This window comes from Cyprinus carpio, chromosome B16 (genome assembly GCF_018340385.1).
Source record: "Cyprinus carpio isolate SPL01 chromosome B16, ASM1834038v1, whole genome shotgun sequence".
NCBI classification, from domain to species: domain Eukaryota; kingdom Metazoa; phylum Chordata; class Actinopteri; order Cypriniformes; family Cyprinidae; genus Cyprinus; species Cyprinus carpio.
Window position 1 is genome coordinate 11876287 of NC_056612.1, and position 13014 is coordinate 11889300.

Here is a 13014-nt window from a genome sequence, read left to right on the forward strand (position 1 = left end):
CTGCCCGGGTACTTGCTGGCTTGTGAGGTTATATGATGGTGGCTTCACTCTCTTTCTGATGGCCCTCTCCCTTTGCGGCACTGAGATCAAGTCTCCTCTCATTCCTTTCTCATCACCTGTTCTCTCACTTCCTGTCTCCTCTGCTTGTCTCCTCTCTCATCCTTCCTCCTCCTCTCACTTTCTCTCTCTTTCCTTCTCCCCTCTCTCCTCTCCTCTCACTTCCTTCTCGTTTGCCATACTCACTGTAAATAAAATATCTACTACCATTATTACTGTTGGGGGGTCATGGTGAGTGTGTGTGTGTGTGTGTGTGTGTGTGTGTGTGTGACACTCCCTCACACTCACACACACACACACACTGAAACACATATGTGTGTTTGTGAGTGACAAAGATGATGGCCCGTTTTAGCTAAAACTATGTGGCCCATTTTACCTCAGTGGGTTAAGGTAAATTGGGCCGCCAAGAAAAACATCACTTTTTCAAAAAATATGTTCCTATACCAAACTAACAACATTATTTCTGATTGATGCCATCAAGACAGATATTATGCATAGTTTTTTTATGTGCATTTTTGTTTTTTATAGATTTATCATCCTTATAATAGTTTAGTTAGATTTGGCATGCCAGGCTACTTATCATGCAGCTTTCTGGTGCAGTCTTGATAAGAATTATTGCCCCGCCCACCATAGCAACCATAAACCAATCAAATCACCTGTTACTTGTCAAGCACAGTTATGACAACAGTTTTGAAATCCTTTGTAGTCATTGGTTCTAAATTCCACAGGGGCTGGGACCCCCAAACCTTAAATGGCCCATTTTACCTGATATCACTACAGTTCAATGAACAAAAAGTGAATTAAGAGACTTAAGTTTTAGACACCATTGCTTGTTTTTGCTCTATTTCGACAACAAAAATAACTCCACACAAAGCCACAGCACTGTTTTGCGTCTCAGGGGTGCGTTTCCCAAAAGCATCGTTAGCCAACTATGGTCGCAAGTTCCGTCGTACCAACGTAGTTCAACAATTCGGTGTTTCCCGAAACCATAGTTAAAACGAACATTCGCAAACTGCATCGCAAACTTGTGTCATTGGAACGACAGCTCTTCACCTGTAGTTAGAGGCATAGGTCGTCATTAGTTTGCTGTGTCGACGTCGTTGATTGCTTCGCACCTGGGGTGTGTTCTATTCAGACTTGTCGATCGATCCTATGCCCTATTCCTTTCGAAGATTTCACCATCCACTTTGAGTGATTTGGAAGAAAGTTGTGGTGCGTAGATCTTACTTAATTCACCTTTAAATATTTTTTATTTATCACAAATTCAGTTTGAAACTATATATCAGCATGCCCTCGCAATTATTGTCCCTTCGAAGCATATGTCAACACTCCCGTTTTTCCCCGGGAGTCTCCCGTATTTCACACCCATCTCCCACCCCCCTCCCGTTTTGTTATTTCTCCCAGGAAACTCCCGTAATTTGTATGGCCCTACCTCGTAATATGAATAATCACATCAATACATTATTCCAAGGTTGTCCAGTTGCCAGATCTTGTATGAAACGTATCGCAATAGATACTCACACAATAAATACATCATACAATTTTGAACCCATTTGTGACCTCAACCTGGCAACCTACAGCTCTGTTGCACAGTTGATATCTGCGCAGGTAGACGGGTGAATTTGAATCAAGCGTCACTAAAAATGGCATTAGAAAGCTCAGGTGGTGCTACGGTGAAAAATCTAAATACAGCTGCAAATATAACAACAGCTGGTCAGAGGAATTTCATTTCTTATCACGAAGCAGCATCGACAATTCCCATGTTTTTTGCAAAGTATGTCGCACTGATTTCAGTATCGGACACGGTGGGGAAAAAACGACATAACGCAGCACAATAAATCCCAACAGCACAATCGCGCTGTGGAGACACAAAGGGGCACACCCGCGATTTCAAACTTTATCAAAGTCTGCTACTTATAATTATAATTCTGGATGTAAGAAATGTGAAGTGTATCTATCTTCGTATAATATATAGATATATGAAGAGACAGTAGATCGTCTTTAACTCGCTTTATTCAGCATGAAGCAACCGCATACACGAGAATCTCTCTTGTGTTATCTTTCTGTATGTTCATCACCCATACGTAAGCCCTGACGTATATCCAATCACAGAGCATAACTGGTTCACGTGACATCTCCCCCTTTAAGTCTAAGGATTCATACAGTATTAAACAAAACAACTGTTTCTCAGAAAAAACATACCCTGAAATTACTTTTCGGTCTAAAACACAATATTTTCCATATTCTCTTTTTTCCAAAAATGTATTAAATAAACATAAGAACTCTTATTCTATTTATCAATATTATTTTTAAACTTGCTGTTTAAGTAGACATTAACAAAATACATCTGAACAAGCAAATATAAACAAACATTCTTCTCAGACCTTCCCTTTTGTCCTTCAACATAAGTGGTCTGTACTCATTTGTGAACATCACTAGTTAACTCATTTCTTCTGACTAGTAAGTTAACTTGACGGCAGGTTTCACAACACGTCCAGAGCGTTTTCTCAAAACTCTGGGTGACGATGTTAAAACTACCAGTCTCTGAATTATTTTGAGTTGGACAGGTAGCTGATGTTATGCTGCCCGGCGGGTTGGAGACTTTTGGTGATTGTGTTGGAGAGTCGTTCCTTTCTTGGTTGACAATCTGCAGGTGCCTCCGGTTTCGTCTGATGGTGTCTCCTTGTGGCGTTTTCACCACAACACGAACGGGGAGTGGAACACGAAGCCTGAATCACCCCCCTGTGCCTCTCCATGTCTTTTCTGAATCTGTTTTCAGTCGCACTCTGTCTCCGACCCCTAAGGCGGGAAGCTGCTTAGCTGAGTATCTCCTGTTGTAGGTGTTTTCGTAGGCCTGCTTAGCTTTGGCATCTGTCTGCCTGACTGTAGACAGATTTGGCCATGACGGTCTCAACTGATGGTGGAGCTTGGGGACTGTGGTTCGCAGTCTCCTTCCCATGAGGAGTCTGGCTGGGCTTTCTTTTGTCGGCTCCGTAGCGGTGTCCCTGTAGATCAGGAGAGCTAGCTGGGGGTCTTGTTGCCTAAGGATGCTTTTAGCGGTCCTGACAGCTCGCTCCGCCATCCCATTAGCTTGGGGATAATATGGGCTTGATGTAGTATGCTGGATGTCATACTTAGATGTGAAGTCCTGGGAACTGCCGTGAGGTGAACTGTGGGCCGTTATCCGTAATCAGCTCTTCAGGTATCCCGAACCGTATAAATATGCTCATCAGCTTACTTATAACTGCTTCACTCGTGGTCTGGGTGAGACTTAATACTTCAAGCCATCTTGAATAATAGTCAATAACAACCCAGGAAGTGCTTTCCTTTAAACTCACAAAGATCTGCAGCTAGTTTTTGCAACGGGAGTTTCGGCAAAGGCGTTGTAATGAGTGGTTCCCGGCTTTGGCTTGGTTTGTGCTCATTGCAGTGTGGGCATGAGGACACTTTCTCCTTTACTGCATGGCTTATCTTTGGCCACCAGATGGCATCATTGTATCTCTCCCTGGATTTGTTTAGGCCTTGATGCCCATGGTGGATTCTCTCCAGCATCTCAGTTCTCATTATTTGTGGGATTACTATTTGGTTTCCCCTCTTTACCAGTCCATTATGCTCACTGAGACTACTTCTCTCCATAAAATAATCTAGAGCAGGCCTCACGACATCCTTTCTGTATCGTGGCCAGCCAGACTTAATGTATTGTCCGACTTTCTGCAGGGTTTCATCCTTCTCTGTCTCTGCTTTTATGCGCTCCAGCACTGTTTTAGGCCTTTCCAGCTCTGCGATGGAGTCCACATATGCCTGGATGTCCTCACTCAGTTTTGTGTCGTCCACTTTTGACTCTGGGTGCCTTGACAACACATCAGGTACTATCAGGTTTTTTCCTGGGATGTACTCAGCGACTGGATTGAACTTCATTAGGCGGATCAGAAGTCGCTGACACCTTAGTGGAGTTTTTGTCTAGGTCTCTGTGGTTGATGAGTGTCACCAGTGGTTTATGGTCCGTTAGTAGTTTGTAGCTTTCCAGACCACACAGATATAGATAGAACTTTTCTGAGGCCCATACACTAGCAAGACACTCCTTTTCTATTTGTGCGTACTTCTTTTTTCCGCTTCATTTAGTGTACGAGAGCAGTAGGCTACCGGTTTTAAGTTTGCCTCCATGATTTTGCATCAGCACCCCTCCTAATCCATAACTGGATGCGTCAGCACCTACTACGGTGGGCAGTTTTGGATCAAAGTACTGAAGAACGGGTGCAGAGGATATCAGCGACTTTACTTTCTGGAAGGCTGCTTCTTGCTGCGAGTCCCACACCCATGCTACTGCATTCTTTAAACAGCTCGTTAAGGGGATGAAGGATTTGTGACAAATTGGGTATGTATCTGCCGACATAATTCACCATACCAAGTACCTTTTAAACTCACTCAATTTTGTAGGTGTCTCCAGAGCGGTGATGGCAGACACTCTTTCTGGGCTTGGAGTTACGCCCTCTTGACTGATGACCTGGCCCAAGAATTTGAATTGAAGCCTGCCTGAACTTACACTTTTTGGCGGTTAAGTTTTTAACTGTCACCCCCCCTTTTTTAAAATAGGCATTACAGTGCATCTATCCAAACTTAACGATAACACTTTCACCATAAGTGGACTTTTTCAAAAAAATAAAGTATCAAAAAGTTATAGACTTTAAATTACAATATTAATTTTATTTTATTTTATTTATTATAAATATTTTACATAACAGGTTTTACTCTCAAATTGGGAGAAAATTAAGCCTTGTGTCTAAATAAGTTATGTTTCCAAAATTGAAACTGTGATATGAAAAAAATTGAGGTTCCTGTGAGATTTTATTTAGGGCTCATACCACAAACAGCCACTGGGAGCCATCAAAACTCCTTTTGTTTAATGAATTTTTCCCTAGATTCCTCTGTCAATTTTACTTCAATACTCAAAATAACCACCAAATATGGAATCCTGAGAATCAGACCTTGAATATGTTTGTTGCCAAGATTATAAACAAGTTTTTTTGATTCTAAAGACCTAATGCATTTTGTAATATGACACTTGACAACTGCCCACTAAGGGGGAGGAGACCGCCATAGGATTTTAAAGTACCAAGGTTAACGCAATGTCCGATTTCAAAATGTTTTTCACAGGAGAATCTTGGGCTTCTAAGCTTCGAATGATATATAATTTATCATGATTACAAAAGACTTTATAGACCGAAAAGGACAACAAAAAAAGAGCGCCAGCGCTCCCACAGGTGGGGACGGTGACAGTTTTTAAGTTTTAAACCAGATGCACGGATTGTCTCAATCACCTTTTTCAGGCGGCTGTTGTGCTCTTCCAGAGTAGCTCCGAACACAAGAATATCATCCATATAAACGACTGTGCCCTCGTGATCATGCAGTAGTTCTTGCATCCTCCTTTGGAATATTTCTGGTGCTGATGTTATCCCGAATGGGAGCCGTTTAAAAACAGTATCGACCATTTGGTGTTATAAAGGTTGTTAATTTTGAGCTTTCTTCATCCAGAGCCATTTGCCAAAATCCACTGGCAGCATCCAGAGTTGTGTACACCTTACTTCCAGCCAGTTTGTGTAAGATGCTGTCTGTGGTCGGCAAGATGAATTTTTCTCTTTTCACGTTCTCGTTTAGTTTAGTGAGACCTACACAAATTCTTACTTTACCGTTTGGCTTTATCACAGGCACCATAGGCGCTACCCATTCTGTAGGCTCTGTCACGCGCTCTATTATGCCATTTTCCTCCATTCGCTTAAGCTCCTCCTCTACTTTAGGTAGCAGCGGAATGGGTATGCGGCGAGGGGCTACAACGCTGTATGGCTTAGCATTTTCTTTTAGGACTATTTTTATGGGGTCTCCCTTAAGCAGCCCTAATTCCCCAAACACACTGACTTCTTCAATGTGTTGTATTAGACCCAGACGAACACCGACAGATCTACTCAGTAAATTATCACAAGTAGACTTTGCCACTATTACTCTAAAGTAACAGTCTGTTGTTTTTCTTCCTTTTGTCTCTTGCATCTTAGCTAGGAATTGCCCCAAATGGACCACTTTTCCTCCTGGACTTTCCAGTTTAGAGGTGACTTGACTAAGTTTCGGCTTGACACGGAGGCTGCTATATGTAGCCTCATTTATTATTGTCGTGTCAGCACCAGAATCAATCTTGAAGCTGACTGGAGTATGGCATATCACTAGTGTTGTGCGCCATGGTGGCTCTGTATCTGTGATGACTTCATCCACTGTAGCCTCATTCTTGGTCATAGTCTCATTTATTGATCCTAAGAATAAGCTGTCTACTTCTTCAGTCACTTCTTGTATCATTCTGGTTTTGCATTTGTTTGCGAAGTGACCAATTTTGTGGCATTTGTTACATTCTCTGTCTTTAGCTGGACATTTGTCTCTTGCATGTCTGCGCCCACATCTACCACAGTTTCTCTTTTCATTTTCTTTTCGTCCTCCTGCTGCCTCATATTGTGTTTTTTTCTTTTTTTCCACTTATTTTTATAAACTTTTGATTTCACTTCATCAACGTGCCCTGATGCACCAGCCTCGCTGTTCTGTTGCTTCACTAACTCAGAATGCCTGGCCATGTCAACTGCTTTCTTCAGAGTAAGGTCACTTGTCATTTGTAGCTTCAATGAAAGATCTTTGTCTTTAATCCCTATAACAAGTCTATCTCTTATTTCCTCCTCCTTTTCATGAAAGTCACAGTGGGCTGCGAGTTCATACAAGTGCCTTATATACTGTTCAACGGACTCACCCGCCTCTTGCGTCCGCGAATGAAAACGTGCTCTCTCAAAAATCACATTTCTTTTTGGCACGAAGTGCGCGTCAAACAGCTTCAGCACTTGGTCAAAATCCTCCTCCTCTCCCTCGTCGTCGTCATCTGGCGAGACGAATGAATTGTACACTTGCTCTGCCTCCGGGCCCATAGAATAAATCAGTGCGCTGACCTGAACATCGGCTGGCTCTTTGTTAAGCTTCGTTGCTATTCGATACCGGGAGAAGCGTTGTTTCCAATCGGGCCAATCCTCCGGTTTTAGCGAAGTTAAGCTGCTCCGGCGCCGAAAACTTTGCCATCCTGTCCGGTTTTCTCCTGTCAAACTACTTCCTTCAGTCAGCGTGCTGTGTCGGTTCACTTCTGACACCATGTGAAGTGTATCTATCTTCGTATAATATATAGATATATGAAGAGACAGTAGATCGTCTTTAACTCGCTTTATTCAGCATGAAGCACCCGCATACACGAGAATCTCTCTTGTGTTATCTTTCTGTATGTTCATCACCCATACGTAAGCCCTGACGTATATCCAATCACAGAGCATAACTGGTTCACGTGACAAGAAACACTAGGAAACGCCTTCATGTTAAATACATGAAGTACAGTACTTCGTGTATTTAACATGAAGGTGTTTCCATGTACTTTAAGTATATTACATTTTTTGTTACATGTTCCACAACCACCGAAGCGTTTCCTTTTATGTAATATAAAATTTGTTATAATAAAGATAAATAAAAAAGAAACATAAATAAGTCTCATTATTATCACAATAATTCTTATAACTTGCCTCTGACCCGCCCCATCTGTTGAGTCCCGCCCCGCAAACAACACCCCCCCAACCGCCCCGCCCCCCGGAGTATGCCAGATTTCGGTATCCAAATTGTCAGGAAAATACAGGATTCAATTGCAGGTAACAAAAAGTTAATTACACCCTCACTGGGCAAACAAGGAAAACCAAAATGAAGGATCACTCCAAGAGCACCGGCCAAAAGAAACCTCTCAGCAGGGACCGATCCTAGCGCCTCCCGTGACGCAGCGTCAAAGTCACACCAACCAGAGCATCATTGGGGATGCAACGTCAAAGTCACACCAATCTGAGCATCTTTGGGGACGCAGCATCGAAGGCCCACCGAACGAGAATGCTCAGAGTGCAGAGAAGAGCTGGAGTCCAGTATCAGGGTCCCAACAGAAATGAGATGCCAGGGCCGAAAGCAAAAACTAGTAAAGTCTAGTAGAAAGAGAGGGAACAGTTCTAGACAGAAACAAAAAATCAAAACACTTGGAGCCTAAGATAACATAACATGGCAGGGCTAGGTAAACAAGACAGGACAGTCACTAGCGAAGCATTACACAGCATACAACGGTCTGACAAAAGACGGAGCACGAGAGGAACTCAAATAGGGGAGAGCTAATGAGGAAAGAGTGGCTACAGGTGTGACAGAACACAGAGAATTAAAGATAACGAGTGGGAGGGGGAAGACACCACACTGACAGCAGAACACATGAGCTGCCAAAACAAAAACCCCATGTGCTCAGAGACAAGGCACAAGACACAATGACAAATACACCGCAACTCAGACCTAAGTCATGACACAAATGTTGACAGGTATGCTTCGAAGTGCCCTCTGAAAGTATTAATCATGCCGATTGGAACAAATCCTCAAATAAGTTTATTCGAAGAAAAGGTGAGTTTGTCAAGTGAGTATTTTAAAACATACATAAACACATATTTCTCATATAACAATATTGGTAAAACAGTATGTTAGAGGTTCTCACTTATATTGAATGTTAACACTCAAATCACAGTATTTTAAATGAATGTACCCAAATAAAGTAACAAAAATGTACCTATAAGTAAGTGAGTGATTTTGTTGTTTTTACAGAATTAGAATATAGAATATTCTCTACAAATGAGTGTGTGTGTGTGTGTGTGTGTGTGTGTGTGTATGTATGTATGTGTATATATATATATATATATATATATACACACACACACACACACACACACACACACACACACACACACACACACACATATATATATATATATATATATATATATATATATATATATACACACACACACACACACACACACACACATACACACACACATACACAGTATATACACTGTTTGCAAAAGTATTTTTTACTTTTGTTCATTTAAGTCTGCGGGGCAGGGGGCATATTGGCAAATAAACAAAATATTTAACAGATGTTATGTCAGATTAAACAAATGGTTTAAGCTGCAATGGTGGCTGGATGCTGCACAGGTGACAGGAGGTATGGGCGAAGAAGATATCCACTGTCTCCCAGCAGTCAGCTATCACCAAAGCCACCCTCTTCAGCCACCTGCAAACTGCAGAAGTGGCCCACACAAAAGAGTCATGTGTGCTTCCAAGCCATTTTGCTACAATGTCATTGAACATCCCCTTGTGATCACACACTATTTGAATATTTATGGCTGGATATCCCTTCCTGTAAATGTACAAGGGCTCATTTACCACAGGGTTTGACACTGGGATAAGGGTGCCATCAGGGATGCCAATAACTCTGGAGATGTTGTCAATACTGTTGATTGGCCAGCTGGATTTCCTCAGGAGTTTGGAGGGAAATCAGAATGTTCTTCATAAGCTGTAACAGCAAAGGTGTTACTGCTGTCACAGTTTTGCTGACTGAAGATTTGCTGAGCCCCAGGCCATCACCCATCACCTCCATAAAATTTCCAACAGCATAATAATGCAGTGTAGCTAACAACTGAACTTAAGGCATTGTTTCTTCTTATTGCCCTCTGAAAATGTGAAGCCTGATGTTAGAGGCCCAGGCAGGAGGAATGCACCCAAATACCGTTTTGACACCCAATTTTTTACTTGCCTGCATTTCAAAGCATTTTCCTTGCATGTCTAACATAACGCATATAATTTATAACTAATATCTTATAATTAATGAGCTGTAACTTCCTATGTCTAGGACACTACACCCCTCATATCCATTAAACTATAGGCAATCCTAAAATTGAAATAATAATAATAATAATAATAATAATAGACCCAACAGGCCTAATAATCCAAAACCAATCAACTTTCACTACTAATGCACAAACTACTTTAATTAGTTCAATAATTAGGCCTAACAAACGCGGAGCTGATGGTGTTTTGGGTGCAGAATAGCGGCGCAATTGACGGCGTTTAGGCAGTTTTTGGTCGATTAGTTATATAGTGCCCGGCAGCTGAAAGATAGGCCTTTGGTAAACCTATATTACAATTGTAGACTTGATTTTTTTTTTTCTTTTTTTTTTTTAAGAACATATTTCGACCATGGCCGTAGCCAGGCTGTGAAAAATAGGATGAGATCTGGGTGGGGTTAAGAAATCTAATAATAAACACTACAAGTGCAGAAACACTTTAAAAGAGACAGACGTTTGTGAAAGATATAGGCCTATACATATATATATATATATATATATATATATATATATATATATATTCTGTTTTAGAGGGATGAACACTGTTAAATTATGCCATATTTATTGCATCAAAATGTGTTAATACTTTAGGTTGTGTGGATAATTTTATCAGTTGTTTATTAATACATATTGCTGTTATAGCTTCAGTTAACCATTGCTATATGACAACTTGTATGTCTTTATAATGATTTTGTTAAAATGTAACTATGTAACTATTGGGATATAGCCTACTGAATGAAAAGGCATAGACATTTTCATGGCTGGTGTTTGCATATTTCATTTCATTCTGTAACCTGTTGTTCTACAGATCTGTATACTAAAAAGATCAGTCGTTATGGGAAACCCGCCCCTGACAGTTAAATGCTAATTTTTTTAGGCTAAATACCATGCAGGGTTCCTCAATAGGCGGCCCGCGGGCCACATCCGGCCCGCGAGAGAAAAGTGTTTGGCCCGCGCTAATTTCAAATAAAGTGGCATGAAAATTCAAACGCAGCATCAGAAAGCGACATTAACTTACATCTTGTCTACACCGGACGCGAGCAGCGCGGCGCGACAAATCCCAGACAGAAAAACTGCTGACTCGTTCTATTTATGACGCGCTGACACAAAGTTCAAATGATCTGCAATGCTTTGTCGCGTCCAGTGTAGATATACGATGTGACAGCAAAAACATGGCAAGTGTTAAGTAAAGAAAAGTGGACACTGAAAATAGATTATTCAAATGTGAATGGACTTTGAACAGTTTTGAGTGAGTGAGTGATACCATCTCTATGGATGCTGGTTAGCAGTGAGTTCAGTTGTAACGTAAGTTTGCTTTAGCATAATTTATTTTCAAGATCTGAGCTAAAATATCTATTGTTGCTTTGCTTGCTCTATGGCTATAAAGATCACTAATATTGAAACTCACATTAGACACTTTTAACACTGAATAAATCACATAATCATTACCTGAGATTATCACTGTCATTTTTTTGTATGTTGTTCCTGCCGCGACGTCGCAGAAAATAAAAAGCATTTCTAAAATAGAATTCCGTGTCGCTTATTGTCACGTGTCGCTGTCGCGGGTGGTAAGGACAAAGGATTTTTTTGTTTGTTCATATGTTTTTAATATTCAACAGGCAAAGTTCTTCTGTATCTAAATGCAAAAATGTTCATAATTGTTTGAATAAAACAGATTATACTGATTATCTTGTGACCATCTTTTGATTATTTTAACAAAAGCAACAATAATATAATAATTGTAATAATAATATTATTTTTTATTTTATATATATATATATATATATATATATATATATATATATATATATATATAAAACCGGGGCATAATATTCTCCATTCATACCTACCCGCCACTAGGGGTCACTCGTGTTTACGTGATGCATAGTAGAGTGCACACAGAGGAAGAGTGTACTACATGTGTGGGTTGTGCTTGTTCACATAGACATCATGCTTGTTCATAGCTGTCTGCAGCTGAGCACATGAGCAGTTGTGCATAAGATTAAAAGCAAACATCAGCCTTTCTTAAGGAAGGGGGGAAAGTCCTGCTTGTGTTTTGCTTACCACCTTGTGCATCATGTATTTGGTGTCTGTCTGCAAGATATTTCCTGGTGGATATATACATATCTAATGTGGCGGAGATTGAGCGTGAGTGTTTATTTAAAGAGTTTAATTTAAGTTGCATGTTCTGTTATAATAATTGGGAATTTGTGGAAAATAACAATCCATTTTCTCTTTGAATTATATTAGAGGGGAGAACAGATACACGTGTGTCAGCGCCTCGTTTCATGTTACAGCGTGTCACAGAGTGAGTTCATTTATTTTGTTTCATATTATAAATATTATTGTGCACTCAAAGAAGAGAGAGAAACATTTTGTAATGTTTATATTATGTCAGCAATAAATATAATTTGTTAATAGGCTAAATATGAACATTTTGATACCATGATTGACACTGTATAAATGATTAATGAGGTGTAAACTGGATTCAGTTCAGATTTATTGAGTTAAGTGGCTAATGTTTATGTACTATGAATGTTTCTATGTTTTGTCTATATTACAGAATAGCATCCAAAAGCCACTACCGTTGTTTTATAGGGGTATATTTCATACAGGGCTATTTTTGTGTGTTTTCATTTATTTTCTCTGTTGATTTGGGATCTTTATAATCTTGAGAAGGAATGTGATTTAAGGAGAAATGTGTAATAACCCTTTCTAATCAGCCGAATTTCACCCAAAGGGAGTGTTCAATAGTTGGGCTACTGTTTTATTTGTTTTATTTATTTTTCTTTAAACTGAATAGGCCATTGTAACAAAATATTTACACTGTATTTGGAGCTTGTGTTAATTTGATCTCTTTTTATATTTCTTGTAAACTTGGTTTATTATAATATACTACGCAGGGGGAAATTTCACAGTCATTTAATGCTGTGTTTTCTCTTAACTCAGTCGGAAATAAAGAACACCTGTTAGATGTATGGCTGTGCTGGAGTCTTTGTCATAGTGTGAAGGTTTTACACGGCCACATATATATATATATATATATATATATATATATATATATATATATATATATATATATGTATATATATATATATATATATATATATATATATATATATATATATGTAGGTCAGTGGCCCCTGGCTTGGCATCGTTGGCAGAATTCGGCCCTCGGTGAAAACTAATT

At 39.9% G+C, this 13014-nt stretch overlaps 1 long non-coding RNA gene across 1 annotated transcript; it reads left to right on the forward strand.

The window, feature by feature from the left end:
- The first annotated feature begins 11647 nt into the window (after positions 1-11647).
- LOC109100941 lies at positions 11648-12813 on the forward strand. Its single transcript, XR_006156686.1, has 3 exons — positions 11648-11972; positions 12075-12132; positions 12388-12813. It is a non-coding gene; the product is annotated as an uncharacterized LOC109100941 (long non-coding RNA).
- The last annotated feature ends 201 nt before the right edge of the window (positions 12814-13014 follow it).